At 47.2% G+C, this 15,458-nt stretch overlaps 1 long non-coding RNA gene across 1 annotated transcript in view; it reads right to left on the minus strand.

The window, feature by feature from the left end:
• The window catches only part of LOC113609630 (uncharacterized), a 43,507-nt gene that overhangs the window by 10,949 nt on the left and 17,100 nt on the right, over positions 1–15,458 (minus strand). The window contains exon 2 of the long non-coding RNA XR_003428741.1: positions 1,084–1,197. This is a non-coding gene — a long non-coding RNA (uncharacterized LOC113609630). The remainder of the gene's footprint in view (positions 1–1,083; positions 1,198–15,458) is intronic.

Raw genomic sequence — 15,458 nt, forward strand, 5'->3', positions numbered from 1 at the left:
GTCCAATTTGCACTGTAGTCTGATTTCTCCACTGGGAGCCTGGAGTTGGGATTTTAGGAGGTTAAGACTGAAGACAGGGAGACCAGGAGGTGAAACCGTGGGAAATTAGTCAAATCCACTTTACCCACCTTCGCTAATCAAGGTTATCTGCAAAAGACTTGTATGTCCTTCAAGCGACAAGTGGCCTTAGAAGCCTGAATCAGCTGTTTTCTAGGAACTTGGAGTCAGCTGTGTCTAGTTTTTGAGCTGAGCTGGTTAAGACTGGGTGGAACCACTGACCCCCCAACTGGGCATGCGCCAGTGTCCGCTTGGTGACCTTTTGAATGTGCAGAGGCCTGTAGCTTGGTTACACCTGCACAGAATGACAATGACCACACTTTTTTCCAATCACGTTTCCCCAAGAAACCCACACTCCCCACGCCTCGGACCGCCCTGCTGCTTTATTCGTTATCCCATAAATACCCCAGCCCCTCGCCTTCAGGGAGGTGAGTTTAGGATGCGTTTCCCCATCTATTCGCTGGGCTGCCTTGCAAAGAAACACTCTCTGCTGCAGACCTCAGCAGCTCAGCATTGTGGCTTGCTGTGCCTCGGGCGAACTCAACCTGCTTCGGTAACAGAAACAACGGCAAGAAATGATAGGGACCTGAATGCGGGCAGTGGTGGCCAAGATGCAGAAAAGGGGCTGGACCTGGGAAAGATTCAGGAGGGAGCATCAGCAGGACTTGAAAACAAGAATGGTTTTACAACAGGGGCACACACATGGGACCAAAGACGTGGTCAACGTTTGAGAGTATCATAATCCTACCCAGGCAAAAGCGACACTGTCGGAAGTTAGCAAATGATGCGGGTGGCTGATTTCAGGGAGGGAAGCGAGGGTGAAGGGATGGGTGGGATGGGCTCTAAGGGCTATACTCATGGTATATTGGTTTTCTTTGAACCCTTTACCGTGGGGATGTTCTCCTGAGCCAGCCTTCCTCTATTCTCTGCTCAGATATTGTTTTTTCAAGGAAATAGTTACCACAGAGGCTTGGCACGGATAGGCAACGAGATCTCTAAGGGAGCTGAGGCCTGTGGTTTGCTCACCGTTCGATCCCAAGGTCTTGGCATAGAGGCTGACCCACCTTGGGCACACGGTGACTGCCGATCATGGAACGACCGTTCTTGAAGTTCTGCTAGACTAGATCTTTAAGAAGGTTGCTTCCATAAGAGAAATAAGAAAAAAGGGGAAAGTCATTCTGTGTCCCTTGCCCTCGTTGAAGCAAGGGTGTTCTGGATAGGATGAGAAGCACTCAGTCTTCACTGAATGATGTTTTATTACACCGGGGAGGCAGCCTAGGGATTAGGGGTGAGGCCGAGCCATAGGAAGGTCCTGCCCTCATTAGCTCTGACCACACTCTCAACCCAGGGCAAGATTTAAGGTTTGGCAGTAAACCTGCCAAAGTGCTATACCTCCACTTTGGGAGTGGAGGAGGGGAGGGAAAGAGAAAAGAGTTCAAAGTCCGACTCCATTGTTTACCAGCGGTAGAGACCCTGGGCAGGTGTATTTAGCATCCCGTGTCTCTGTCTGATGCCTTAAAACAGGTTCTGCTGTCACCATACCTAACTCCGGGGTGAGGGATACTCATGCGCACTTAGAAGGGAGCCTCACACACAGTAAACACACTACGTTCACCCTGATGATTGTGAGCTTTTCCGTATTAAGTCAGCCAAGCTCTCCCTTGCCTCTGGGATCTTGCCTCTGCTATCCTGTCACCCGGAAAGACTTTCCTTCTGACCTTTCCATGCAGCTCCTTCCCAGCACGTAGTTTCAGCTCCAACGTCACCCCCTCTGAGGACTCAACTTGAAAGCCCCTCCGTCCCGACTGCCTGTTTAATTTCTTCGGAGGACTTACCACAGGGCGCCCGAGGTCAGCTTCTCAGGGCGATGCCAGGTTGCAGAGGGATCAGCCTGTAGATGCTGACTTGTGAGATGTAGCCTGCAGCTTCTGGTGGTCACCTCTGCCATCATGAGGGAAAAGTCGGCCTACAAATGAGCCAAAGAGATGGAAGAGAAGCAGAGAGGTGGAATGTGAAAGGCGGGCTCCTGATTTCAGCCGTGCCTGAAGCCCACGTTGTCCCTTGGTGTACTCCTCCCATGATCCAATGGATTCTCTCTTGACTTGCACCAGTTAGGTTCCTGTCACTTGAAACTGAAAGCTTTCTGCTTATGGCTCTGCTTCTGGATCCATAGAGAAGCCCACAGGGGACTAGGGCATAGGGAGCGGCCACAGTTCCCATCTCTGTGGGCGTCCCCTACTGACCCTGGGTTCCACCTTGCTGGGTCTGCCGTTTCAACAGTCCATCACCCCAACGGTGGCCCAGCCTCAGCCCCCGGTCTGCTTCTTCTGGCTTTCTCCGGCTTCTCTCTCCCTTTCCTCCCCGTTGTCAGTCTGAGGCTGAGACCCCTTCAGCCAACCCCCGAAACAATTCCACAGCTGCCAAAGACTAGTATTGTGATGTGCAGTAGGGCATTGCCTTTCTTAAAGCCCTATCTCTTTCTCTCTCTCTTTTTAAAGCTAATACATTTTAAATTGTAATTGTTTAATTATACATATAACAACAGTTACTATTTTAAACATTAAGGGTACAGTTCAGTGGCATTAAGTACATCCACATTGTTGTGCCACTATCACCACCAACCATCTACAGAAATTTTTTCGTCTTACAAGATGGAAGCTCTGTTCCCATTAACACTAACTCCCCATTCTCCCTCTTCAGAGCCCCTAGCAACCACCTTTCTAATTTCTGTCTCTATGAGCTTGACTCCTCTAGGTACCTCATGTAAGTGGAATCATATTTGTCTTTTTGTGTCTGGCTTATTTCACTTAACATAATATCTTCAAGGTTCATCGTGTTGTAGCGTGTGTCAGAATTTCCTACCTTTTTAAGGCTGAATAATTTTCCACTGCATGTATAAACTACATTTTGTTTATTCTTTCATCTGTTGATGCTCACCTGGGTAGCTTCCACCTTTTGGCAATTGTGAATAATGCTGCTATGGGCATGGGCGTATGAATGTCTGTTCTTGTTCCTGCTTCCAAATCTTTGGGGATGTATACTCAGAAACGGAATTGTTGTATCTTATGGTAATTCTATCTGTAATTTGTTGAGAGCCTGACATACTGTTTTCCACAGCAGCTTGACAATTTTACTTTCCCACCAAATTTCTCCACATCCTTACCAACACTTTTTTCTGTTTGTTTGTTTTTATAGCCACCATCCTAATGAATGTGAAGTGGTATCTCACTGTGGTTTCGATTTGCATTTCCCTAACAATTAGTGATACAGAGCATCTTTTCATGCGCTTGTTGGCCATCTGTACATCTCCTTTGGAGACATGTCTATTCAAGTTTTAGAGCCTTCTTTGTTCATTTCATTCGATCTTTAGTCATCCATTCAGCAAATATTTCTTGAGCATGTACTATATGCCAGGTATTGTTCTATGCACTATAGGTACAACAATGACCAAGACAAAGCAAACAAACTGAACAACATAAAACATAAGCTCTTTTCTCCGTGGAGTTGCCGATCTTTATTTATAACATTTTTCTTGCTTCCGAGGGCTTGTTGTGAGAATGAAATAAAGTAATATCTAAGACCCCAGCAGAGGCAAGGCATCAGTCAGCCCGTCCCTTATCCCCTCCCCCGACTCCCTGTACTTCCACCTTTCCCCTTCCTGTGCTTCCTCCATCCCCTCTTCCCTCTTCTCCTCATCACATTATCCTGCCTTTTCCCTTCTTTGTGTGCATTTCAAGAGCTGGTGAATTTCAAGATCTCTGTGTGCATTTCAGTAGCTGGTAGATTTCAGGAGCTTTGTGTGCATTTTCCCAGAGCTGGAGCCACCAGGGCTGCGGCTGGGAGATTTCCATCCCTCCTTCAGCTTTGTTCCGAAACATGAGAAAACATTTTGAGAACACTCACCCAACCTTACTTTTTAACTCTGCCACGGAGCAGTTGTACTCAGGCTACATGGAACCTCCGTGAAGAAAGCTACCATTTCACTATAAAGTCCTTTTTTCTGATAACATTTCTTGAGAATCTTCTGTGACTCGGAAGACACGGTGAAGCTGGGAGAGACAACTCAAATATTTACGAAGAGCCGGCCTGTAGAGCCGGGAAGAGGTGGCTTGTAGGCAGGAGGTGTCTGACTAATGAGTTGGGGGGTTGATCAGAGCCTAGAGCGATGGGTAGCATTTGAACTGCAGTGAGTAGACAGGAAATAAAGTGGAGAATTGGGCTTACCAATTGGCCTCCCCTTCTGATAACTAATGACTATTTAATCCCTACTATGTCAGGCATTTTTAAAGAGCTTTATTTAGATTAACTTGCATAATCCTCACAACCACTCTGGAAAGTGCAATTAAACCGATTTCTAGAGTATGAAACCGACATGGGAGAAACGAAGGCATTTTTCCAAAGTCATAATACTGTTGAGTGACAGATACAGGATTGGAATGCACGCTGTCTCTGGCTGCCTCTGGGGGCCGGACCACTGTCCCCTTCCCCCTGTGCTCAAGGGCAGAAACTGTTCCTTGGAATCTAAGTCTAGGCCTGTCTGACTTGCAGTAGGTGTTCAATAAGTATGTGTTGAGTGTTAATGAATATCTGAGAAGAACATCCCAGTTTATAAAACACTTCACCTCTCTTAGCTCCCGTGTCCTCCCAGGAACCCTGAGAAGGAAAATCAATATTCTATAGATTTATAGATTAGGAAAATGAGGCATGAGCACAAAGCAACCAAGTAGTAGAGTCGGGGCTCAAGCCAGTATTCTCTGACCTCTGCTCCTGTGTTGTCTCCACCAGGCCAGACCATTAGGAACCATCAAGCCCAGAGCAGGAAGGGCCCTGGGGCAAGAACATGATAAGGTGGCAGCCGGAGAGGAGCTTTGATGTTGGAACAGATGTTTATGAAATTCTAGCCTCCAGGGAAGAAATTAACGTAGAGAGGGTGCTTACAAAGGAAAATGACAATGAGGTGGTTCCTTTAAGGATCTAGGAAGGGATCTATCTGGGCAATGAGGGTTGCATATGCAAAGGTCCTGAGGTAGGAGTGAGCTTGGTGTTCAAGGAACAGAAAGCACCCCGGTCCAGCTGGAGTGTTGCAAGCGTGTTACAGAGGGGCCAGGAAAACAGAGAGTTGAAGCCAGGGAAGGAGGTGGGATTTTATTCTGGATGCAACTACCCGCCCCTGGAAAATATTAACAGGCAAGTGACTTGGTCTGATATATCATTTCAAATGATCCTTCTGACCATTCTGTGGAGGATGGATTGCCGAGTGCAAGATGGAAGAGACAAGTTTGAGGTGGTCCAGGTTAAAGATGGTGGTGGTTTGGATCAGAGTGGACTTGATGGAGGTGGAGAGAAGTGGACAATGCAGGGTCTACAATGGAGAGATAGAGCCATGGCTTTGCTGATGCCTTGGAAGGTGGCAGGAAGAGGGAATGTGAGCAACCGGGCATTGATCCGGAGTCGTGGACAGCTGGCTAAGGCAAAGCTCCTGGAAGCTTCTCCCAGTGGAATGAGCAGGTCTCTCAGCAGTGGCTAAACAAGTCATCTCATGTCCTTAGGAAGAGGTGAATGGGATCCTGATAAATGCCCACCTTCTTCTCCAGGCTTCTTCTCAGGGCTCGTTTCCATGTGCCCAGTGAGGGGTCAGGCCTCAGAGGCTGCCAGATTTCCGAGTTCTCTGGAGGTGCGCATACCGCTCTGTCTGCTGCTCCTGGATGGAGAAATGTGAGACAGGAGGGAAAACATACGAGGCTGCCAGCCCCATCGCCCCGCTGCTCAGGCCTGTGTCCTGGCGCCAAGCAGTCCGTACAGATGGGCTCTGTTAGCTCCGGGCACACAGGCCCCAGGTATTGGATCCATCATCAACTTGTGATGAATGGTAATCAGAGCAAAGACTTCGCCAGCCGCAGAAGACTTGGAGGTGTTCAGATGGCAGACGGGGCAGGCATGAGGGCCCGTGGTGTACCTTTCTATTGGAACAGAGCATCTAGAAGAGCCTAGACATCCCTCTGCAATTCCCTCTGCAAAAATGGGGGGGGGGCAGTGACTCTGGGTTCAGTATGTCCCCATCACTCTTCTACGATGGCGACTTCCCAGGATTCCTTTGACCGTCCAACAGCTGTGCCCTCCCTGTCCCCCAAGTTCCTGGGGGCCCAGCCTTTGGCTTTTCATCTGGGCTTCCCGTCCCAGGTATGGAAGTTTCCTGCACTCCTCCCCATCAAAACTTCTGCATTTTATTTTATCAATGAAGACACTGTTCTTAGAGCTTAACTAATCTGATGAATGAATGTGCACAAAGGGGTTCAAAGATTCTTTGGCCACGTAGGCAGTGATTTGGTTTCCTGTCCCAGAGTCACCCCTAATGAGCTTGGGGGATTAGAAAGCCCTGGAGAGATGATAAGGCGTTCTGAGTACCCAGCTGAGACTCGCTCCTGGGCTTAACCAGAAGGGTGGAAGAGAAAGAGGAAAGACAGTAGCTCTGTCACTGTGTAATCCACCCACCGGCATTTAAGTTCCTTCCTCGGATGCTCTGTGACAGAGTGGACACAGACGGGAAAGCATTACATCACCTGCAGGGGGCGGGGAGGACGGTGGTGTGGGCATCATCAGGCTTTTGCAACAAGTTGCACAAGATGACGTCATGTAAAAATCTGAGCGTTCACTGACCTTCCACCCCTTGTCATTACCCGTTCTCCAACTGATCTTTTTGAGTTGAGGGAACAGGATTCTCCTCAGGGTAAAGTTTCAGGAAATGAGTGAAAGGCCACTGACAAGTGAGAAGAAGTATTCTACTTTTTAAACTGCTGTCAAGGCTACTGTTAATCTCTGGGCACCATGGTAGTTTTTATTTTCATGTCTGTACATTAGCTCGCTGTCCTTTAGGAAGTGGAAAGTTGCTGTGCCTGATGAATAAATTCAGCTGGTCTTTTGGCTTAAAAAAAAAAAAAAAAGAACGGAGTGTTTTTCATGATGCTTGTTGCCTGTTAGATCTGACCAGGGCACAGACTTCGGGGAAGCCGCAAGCTTTGCTTTCTCTGTGGAGCAGTCCTGTGTCTGACCCTCCGTTCTGGGGGCAGCAGAGCTTTAGCAGCTCTCCAAATTCAAGTGCCAATTTGAAGTCGAGCAATCCAGACCCCATCATGATAATCACAGCTGCTATTTTATTGAACGCCTGCCATGGGTCACCTATTCTGGGCATTTTAACGTGTATGTCCTTATTTAATCCTCCTTACAGCTCTGTTGAGATTGGGTCTTGTCATCCCATTTTCTCAGACAAGAAAGCTGAAGTCCAAGTGCTTGCCCGAGGCCTCACTGTGGGAAAGAGGCTTGAGCAGGTGAGTGCGCCTCACAGCTCACTTGACCCCAGCATCCATGTTCTCTGTAGGACCCACGCTCTCCCTGCTTTGTAGTGAGAATGTGTTCCAAACAGGCCCAACTCAATTATCCTAAATTTCACCACATTTCTATATTCCTACTTTGCTGGACTTCTCTAAGGCTCACAGAGAACATCACTGCATTAGAGGCTGGAATTGCTCCATCTCCTGATGTATCATTTAACCACACAGCATGTGCTCTCGTCTCTCCTCTCCTTTTCTCCCTATTCCCTCCTCTCTGACTAGCCAAATCATACTCAGAAGACTCCTTTATTACAAGCAACAAAACCTCCAATTCAAAATGGTTTATGCATATAAAAATTTTTTAGAAAGAAAAAAAATGGCTTATGCACTAAGAGAATGCATTGACTTTTGTAACTGAAAACAGCAGCAGTGTGCTAGCTTCAGGTACAGGTTGATGAAGTTTCAGGTACGGGTTGATCAAGTTGTCCAAAGGATACCATCAGGATCTGGTTTCTGTATCTCTTGGCTCTGTTCTCACATAAATTTTCCCTTTGTGGCTGCAACATATTTCACCTCTTCTCAGACTCAAGGCTTCTGGGAAAGAGGGAACATCTTTGTGCCAACATTAACTTATGCATTCAGCCAATATTCAGGGAGTATCGCTTTGTTCCAGAACTTTTTCTAGTTGCTGAGGATTCCTGAGACAAAACAGGCTCCTGCCTTCCTGGAGCTTCCAGTCCAGGTGGGTAACTGACAACACAGGCATTAACAAATAAACATGAAAGATGTCAGCTGTGACAAACATGATGAAGAAAAACAGTGCAAGGCAAGGAGATAATAAAAAGGGACTATTTTAGAGCAGTTGGGAAAGGAGGTCAATTTTTAGAAAAAATCTACATGAGGCGAGCTCTGTGAATACTGGAGAGAGGAATGTTTCAGGCAGAGGGACCAGCAAGGGCCAAGGCACAGCAGAGGGACCAAGGGGGGTATGTCAGTGCAAGAACAGGAGATGAGAGTGGCTGGGGATAAAGGGTGAAGGGGGAGAGAGGCTGGAGAGGTGAGCGGGAGCCCCATCAGGTCGTGGGAGGGGCCTGAGTTTTATCGTACACGCGAAAGAGCAGACAGTGGAGGGTGGAGGGCAGGCGTGAGGAGCTCTGATCAGCACACAAAGGACCCCCTGTCAGCAGCAAGTCTCACGGGGACTTTGGGGCCACATGCTCATTCCTAGATCTTTACTGAGACGGGGGATGTGCGACCCTGGTGGGCTGAGGTCTGAGCTGAGGCGGGGGCAGCAGTGGTTCTCCAGAGAAACACGCGGTACTGCCAGCAGGAAGATGAACAGATTCCAGGCGGCTGAAATAACGGGGTCCGCTCTGGCAGCTCCTGAGCCTGCTCTCAAGTGTCACCTCCAGGAACCCGCCCCATGCCCACCCCTCCCTCCACGTGGTCTCTGCAGACACACACGTGTGGCCAGCGCAGGCAACAGGAGGCTGTCCCTGCCCTCTGCTCACCCATCTGTGTCTTGCCTTCTCTGATGGATCGGGGGTTTGCAAACAAGTGCCCTGGGCCACATCCAGCCCACACAGGCTGTTTTTGTCCAGCCCCTGAACTAAAACGGTTTTTACACTACACACACACACACACACACACACAAATATGTGACAAAGACCACACTTGGCCTGCAAAGCCTAAAATATTCACGATCTGGCCCTTTTACAGAATAAGTTTGCTGAACTTAAGCCATTTAGGGAGGTTTTTTGTTCCATCTCTGCATCTCTAATGGGATGTGTTCCAATGGCAACATCTGATTGCATCAGGCTAGAATCAGTCCTCTTTGATCACTGAATGCACAGAGCACGTGGAGGGTCCAGTTTTGCGAGCCAGGTTTTCCTACAATAGTCATAGTAAACGGTGGATTCTGACGGTGACCGGGATGTCAGCTGTTTGTCCCTGCATAGCACCCACTGTGCAGTCTTGTCTCCATTCTTAGCACTTGAGTTTCCTAGGGCATCACCCCAGGTTCCAGAAAGGAGTTCTAAACCCCTACTGAGACAATGAATTGAAATTCTGTGATTTCTGGCAAAAAAAAAAAACTTGGTAGGGGCTGGAGTGGGGGTCTCTTTCCATTGGCCTGGGAAATGGGAGGATCTCAGCCTGGACCCCTGGCAGTGGGGAGCCCCAACAGAGGAGGGCAGAGCTGAGAGATGGAGAAGGAGGGAACCTGAGTCTGGTAGTGGCAGCTGTCCCTTTTAGTGTCCATTTGTCATCCAAGCTTCTCTGCCCAGCTGTGTGAGTGGGTAGACTAACCATGGAATTCATTGGCCAAATCAGACCACTTCTGAGCAAAAACGGGGTGCTCATAGCATTATATGGGGCCTGTCCCAGGCAAGCCAGGATGGATGGTCACCTAGATGGACCTGGGCAAGTTATTTAGGTCTCTTTATCTCAGATTCTTCATCTGAGGAATACCTATCTCCAAAGGGATATTATGATGAGTAAATTAATTGATGTAAAGTACTTCAAAGACTGCCAGGCACATCATAAACTACTGACGTGTGTTAGCTACTGTTGTTGTTGATGACATTGTTGTTTTCATCATTGTTTGTCCTGGAGCATCCTTAAGTTTCCTCCCATATTTAGAGAAGTTCCCATCTTATGGGTTCATGTTTCCCCAAATGAGAAGTCAGAAACATATTTTCCTGCACCCCCTAGGGTGCAGGAAGGTGACCCAGTTCCGTGAGTTAGACGCACCTTGCAATCCAGAAGCCGGTCACCTGGAGAAGGCACCACGCAGATTCTTGTTGGTAAGGGGCCCCTGGGACACACACCCCTGTGGCATCAATGCGGGGGCTCCAGTGCTGGTTCCTGGGCTCAGCTGCAGTGTCCTCAGGAGAGGGGACAGTGATGTTTGCTCTGGGGCAGCTGTGCACTACAATCTGGATGTCGCTCCTGGTTTCAGAGCCACCAGACCTGTTTCTTTGCTCTTCCCAGAGATCCTGTAAGCCACGTGATAGCCTTCAATAAGCCTTTTTACACTTAAACAAACTAGATTGAGGTCTCCTGTTTGTAGCTAATATATAACTGATAAAACCCCCTAGATCCAACCATGCCTGCAATCCTCCCCCAGACTTTTTCAGTTAAACAAGCCAGTCATCCTGACCCATCTCCCCTTGTCTTCTAATTCAGTTTAATTTGGATCCCTACCATTTATAGCCAATGACTATCACTGATACACATACCTGCTATCAAAATTTGGAGGGAAATGTAGAAAATTTAAAACCATAGTTTTTGTACAAAACCTTAAAACACTCCCCTCTCCACCATGTAATATGTCCATTTTCACTCATCAGCCATTTAAACAGAGTTCCCGGATACCTAAATCCGAAGCCAAAGGTAGACAACAGGTGTCCCCTATTTTTGTACTGATATTTCCCAAATGCTGGCTTAGGAAATGCAAACTAAGGCTCTGGACTGCTGCTGTCATCTCTGGCAGAGCTCCAGGAATAAGGTGAATCCGTGTGGGTGATTTGAAAGGCGATTGTCTCTGGAGAAGCCTACCTTCCTTCCCACCTTGAACTTGTGGTTGCGTGATATCCAGAGTGCTTTGTGAACAGATAAAACGGCAAAGAAAACACAGTATGTTTGGATTGCCATATGCCCTCCCACCCATCAGCAGCCCCCCAGACTCCCCATAAAAAGTTCAGCCCTGGGCTTCCCTGGTGGCGCAGTGGTTGAGAGTCCGCCTGCCGATGCAGGGGACGCGGGTTCGTGTCCCGGTCCGGGAGGATCCCACATGCCGCGGAGCGGCTGGGCCAGTGAGCCATGGCCGCTGGGCCTGCGCGTCCGGAGCCTGTGCTCCACAACGGGAGAGGCCACGACAGTGAGAGGCCCACGTACCGCAAAAAAAAAAAAAAAAAAAAAGTTCAGCCCTGAGACTGGCTGGTTTTCTGAATATAGACCTTTGTGAAAACCCTCTAAGACATATTCTCTTATCAACACCCCCAGATAATTTATCTGGATATGAATGAGGGTTTCAGCCCAAGAGGAAAAAAATGTTAAACATCCCTGGAAATAAAATTTCCATTCACACTCAAAGTTTACATTTCTAACATTATTTCTATGTGCCCGTCAGAGCTGGGAGAAGGAAGAGAAAAAAACTGAGCCTTCAGACCAAGACTTTGCCTGTCCTGTATTTTTATGGGCAGGCAGTATTTGATGCCACCTTTGAGGGAAGGGATTCCAGCACTGTCCTCCTGCAGGGATTTGGGATTTCATTTTGAAAAGTCAGGCCATACCTAGATGAGGGCGGGGCCTGTGGGAGAATCTTTCTTTTTTTTTTAAATCCAACTAATGCCTTCAGAGACATCAGTTTTGCCTGTGTGACTTAAAATGTCATTAAAAAATATTATATAGTGTAATTGACCTTTTGTAGTGTACAGTCTATGAATTTTAATGTATGTATGTGTTGTGTAATCCCCATCATAATCAGGATATAGAAGAGTGCTATCACTCCCCCCAAAAAAATCCAACCTCCTGCTATTTCCTTATAGTCACAACTTCTTCCCCACATATAACCCCTGGCAGCCCCTGTACTGTTCTCTAACACTGTTTTTTTCCCTTTTCCAGGAAGTCATATAAATGGAAATGTACAGTAATCTTTGAGACTGTTTTCTCTCAATGCCTTCCAGATTCAAAGAAGTTGCCGTGTATATCAATAGTTCATTCCTTTCATTCCTGAGTAGTGTTCCATCATGTGGATGAAAAGACTGTTTAACCATTCACCTGCTGACGGGCATTTGGGTGGTTTCCATGTTTTTGCAATTATGAAGAGAGCCGCTGTAAACTTTTGGGCACAGGTTTTTGTGTGAACATAAGTCTCCTTTCCCCTTGGGTAAATACCCAGGAATGGCATTGCTGGGTCATCTGGTAAGTGTATGTTTAATTTGATAAGAAATTGGAAAACTGCTTTCTAGAGCGACTGTACCATCTTGTATGCCTAAATGCAATCCGTGAATTCCAGTTGCTCCACAAGCTCTTACATATATTGATATATGGCGCTTGTGCTTGTATTGTCAGCTTTTTATAATAGCCATTCTAACAGATGTGTAGTGGTATTTCATTGTGGCTTTAATTTGCATTTCCCTAATAGCTAATGATATAGAAACGTTTATCATGCGTAGCAAATGTCAGAAAATCCAGCTCAAACTATTTTCCTTAATAAACGGTTTTGGTGGTGTTGGCTGGGTTGGGTTTGGCGCCCATAACAAAGTCCAGAGGTAGCATGCCTCGTGGCAGGTAGAATCCAGGATCTTAAGTGATTTGATTTCTCTTGTTCGCCTCTGCTTTCTGTCATGTTGGCTTCATCTTTGGACTCTATCTTCTGGTGGTTCTGGGTTCTCAACGGGTGGCAGCAGAATCGCTCCTGGGTGTCTAGAACACAGATCTTTCCACCACACAAACAAGAGGAAGAAAGGAGGCCTCATAGTATCTAGTGTGTAAGTCATAAATTTTGTATCCTTTTGCTAGCCCAAATTGGGTTATGTGTCTATTCCTAAACCAATCATCCAAACCAAAATGCCAGAGTATGCCGTTTGGCGTAAGCTCACATGAGCTCCCCTGTGTATCTGAGCCTGGTATCAGTTCCACCCAAAACATGTGTCTGGGAATATAGGAGGGATAATTTTCCCAAAGGAAAATCAGAGTATAAACAATGGGAGAAAGAATAGACAGATAGATGCTCTGGGGCCAAATCATTTAGATTGATTATGAAGGCAACATCAAAAGTACTAACTTATCCTAACTTAATTATTCAAAATGATTTGTTGGGCTTCGCTGGTGGCGCAGTGGTTGAGAGTCCGCCTGCCGATGCAGGGGACGCGGGTTCGTGCCCCGGTCCGGGAAGATCCCACGTGCCGCGGGCGGCTGGGCCCGTGAGCCATGGCCGCTGAGCCTGCGCGTCCGGAGCCTGTGCTCCGCAACGGGAGAGGCCGCAACAGTGAGAGGCCCGCGTACCACAAAAAAAAAAAAAAAAAAAAGATTTGTTGTTCATGTAAGCAATATATTCAGAGGTTCAGACATCAGGAGTGACTTGAATAAGATCTCTCTCCATTTTATCTTTCATTTTCCATGTTGTACCCTTTTCCTCCTCAGCCTGGCTTCTCAAAATGGCCTAGCAGTGCCTGGACTCAAATCACCAATTCTCCCATATCCAGAGGGTGGTTTCCAAGGAAGATATTAACTCTGCCCTGATTGGACCACCCTGAGCCTAGGAAAATATTACATGCTGATTGGCTCACGCCTAGCTTTGCTGAACCAATCATGTGGCAAAGAGGGTGGCATTACGCTAGTTAGCTTGGAACGTTCAGGTCCCACTGTAGTTGGGCATGGGGTCAGTTTCCCCGAGAGACATGGGTGACTTGGGAGAAGGGTGAGCATGACCAACACTGAGGTTATTGCATGGCAGGGATATGGGTGGCCAGATACTGGGTGGGCATGAAAACTATCTACAAAAACCACCGAACATAGAACCCAGGTCTTTCCAAAGCAGAGAATGGGTCTTCTTCATTTCAAATTTCCACAATATTCGCAGTTAATGGCACTTGGCACTCAATCAATTTTTGATGACCGGATTAACAAGTTAAAACAATCAGGCTATAGGGAATAAAATTCTAATCACATTTAAAAATAAGATTCACAGTCCTAGGGCTAATTCCAGTTGTGACACTATAACTGAGAGACATAGTTGCTATAGCTGTGTCTATGAAGAAGTGTCAAAATATCTTGAAGTTAGGTAATAATTTGGTATCTGTTAAGATTCTATCTTCAAAAGTCATTTTTCAGTGCACACAGCATGGAGGACAAGGCAAACCAATGGCAAAACATTCACTTTATATCATTTTATCTCAGCTTCTAGGCTAAGGGTTGTGATAAACTGACACATGTCACAAAACTCAAAACTCAGACAGTTCTTAGGAAGAAAACAGATGATCATTTAAGACACAGCACCTGATGGATGGTTGTGGAAGTTAATGCTGCAGAATCTCAAGAAGGGTGAAAACCCTTCACAACTCTTGATCAAGGCACGATTTCAACAGAGTCCTATGGGTGAGTAAGATGACCCTAAAAGTCAAGGATGGTGTTAGAGGTGGGGTGAAGGGTCCAAAGCCAAGCCTTAGAGTCAAGAAAAGGGAAGGGATGTTGTGTTGAGGGTCCCCAAGACCACTGTCAGGCGTGCTGATTCACTGGGAGGACTCAGTAGGACTCAGCTTACAACCATACTCGGGGCTGTGATTTATTACAGGGAATCGGTACAAAGTAAATCAGCAAAGGGAAAAGGCATATGGAGTGAAGTCCAGAGGAAGCCAGGAGCCAGCTTCCAAGGGTCTCTCCCAGTAGAGTCACACAAGCCTGCCTTTATTCCTCCAGCAACAAGATGTGACAACATGCGTGCAATGTTGCCCACCAGGCAAGCTCATTAGAGACTCTGCCCAGGATTTTTATTGGAGGCTGGGCACATGGCAGCCTCTGCCTCGTACGTACCAAAACCCCAGACTCCCGGAAGGAGAACAGGTGCTCAACATAAAACACATTGTTTTGTATAAACAGTTTAGGCAGAGGGAGCCACTCTTATCAGTCAGGGTGTTGAGAACCCTCCTGAAATCCAAGTTCCCATATACCAGCCAAGGGCCAACCCTGCAAGCAGACCCTTCAAAGGACAGCAGTCAGACCTGCTAGAGCAGCTCTCTTCTGCACAGATGTTCAAGAGTTCAATCTTTTCACTTCCCTAATCACGGGGACCTGGCATAATAATAATTAACAGTTACCGCTCCTGCCCTGTGCCAATAATTGGGTGAGTTATTCTCTCTCTGAGCCTCAGTTTCTTCATCTGAAAACAGAAACGAGGTTAACCACAAAGTGGCTGAGTCAACCCAGGCAAGAGGTGCGAACACCTGTTCCCCACAGGGGAGACGGTGAGCATCACCTCCCTTCCCTCTCCCTCCCCCACAGCCCCTGATTTAATGCAGGGGGATCATCTGAGCCTGTCCAAGCAGGAGCAGGATTCCTTTCCACTCA

This window comes from Aethalodelphis obliquidens, unplaced genomic scaffold, assembly GCF_003676395.1.
Source record: "Aethalodelphis obliquidens isolate GAN/ISIS:26980383/991018 unplaced genomic scaffold, ASM367639v1 scaffold57, whole genome shotgun sequence".
In the NCBI taxonomy this organism is placed as follows: Eukaryota; Metazoa; Chordata; class Mammalia; order Artiodactyla; family Delphinidae; genus Aethalodelphis; species Aethalodelphis obliquidens.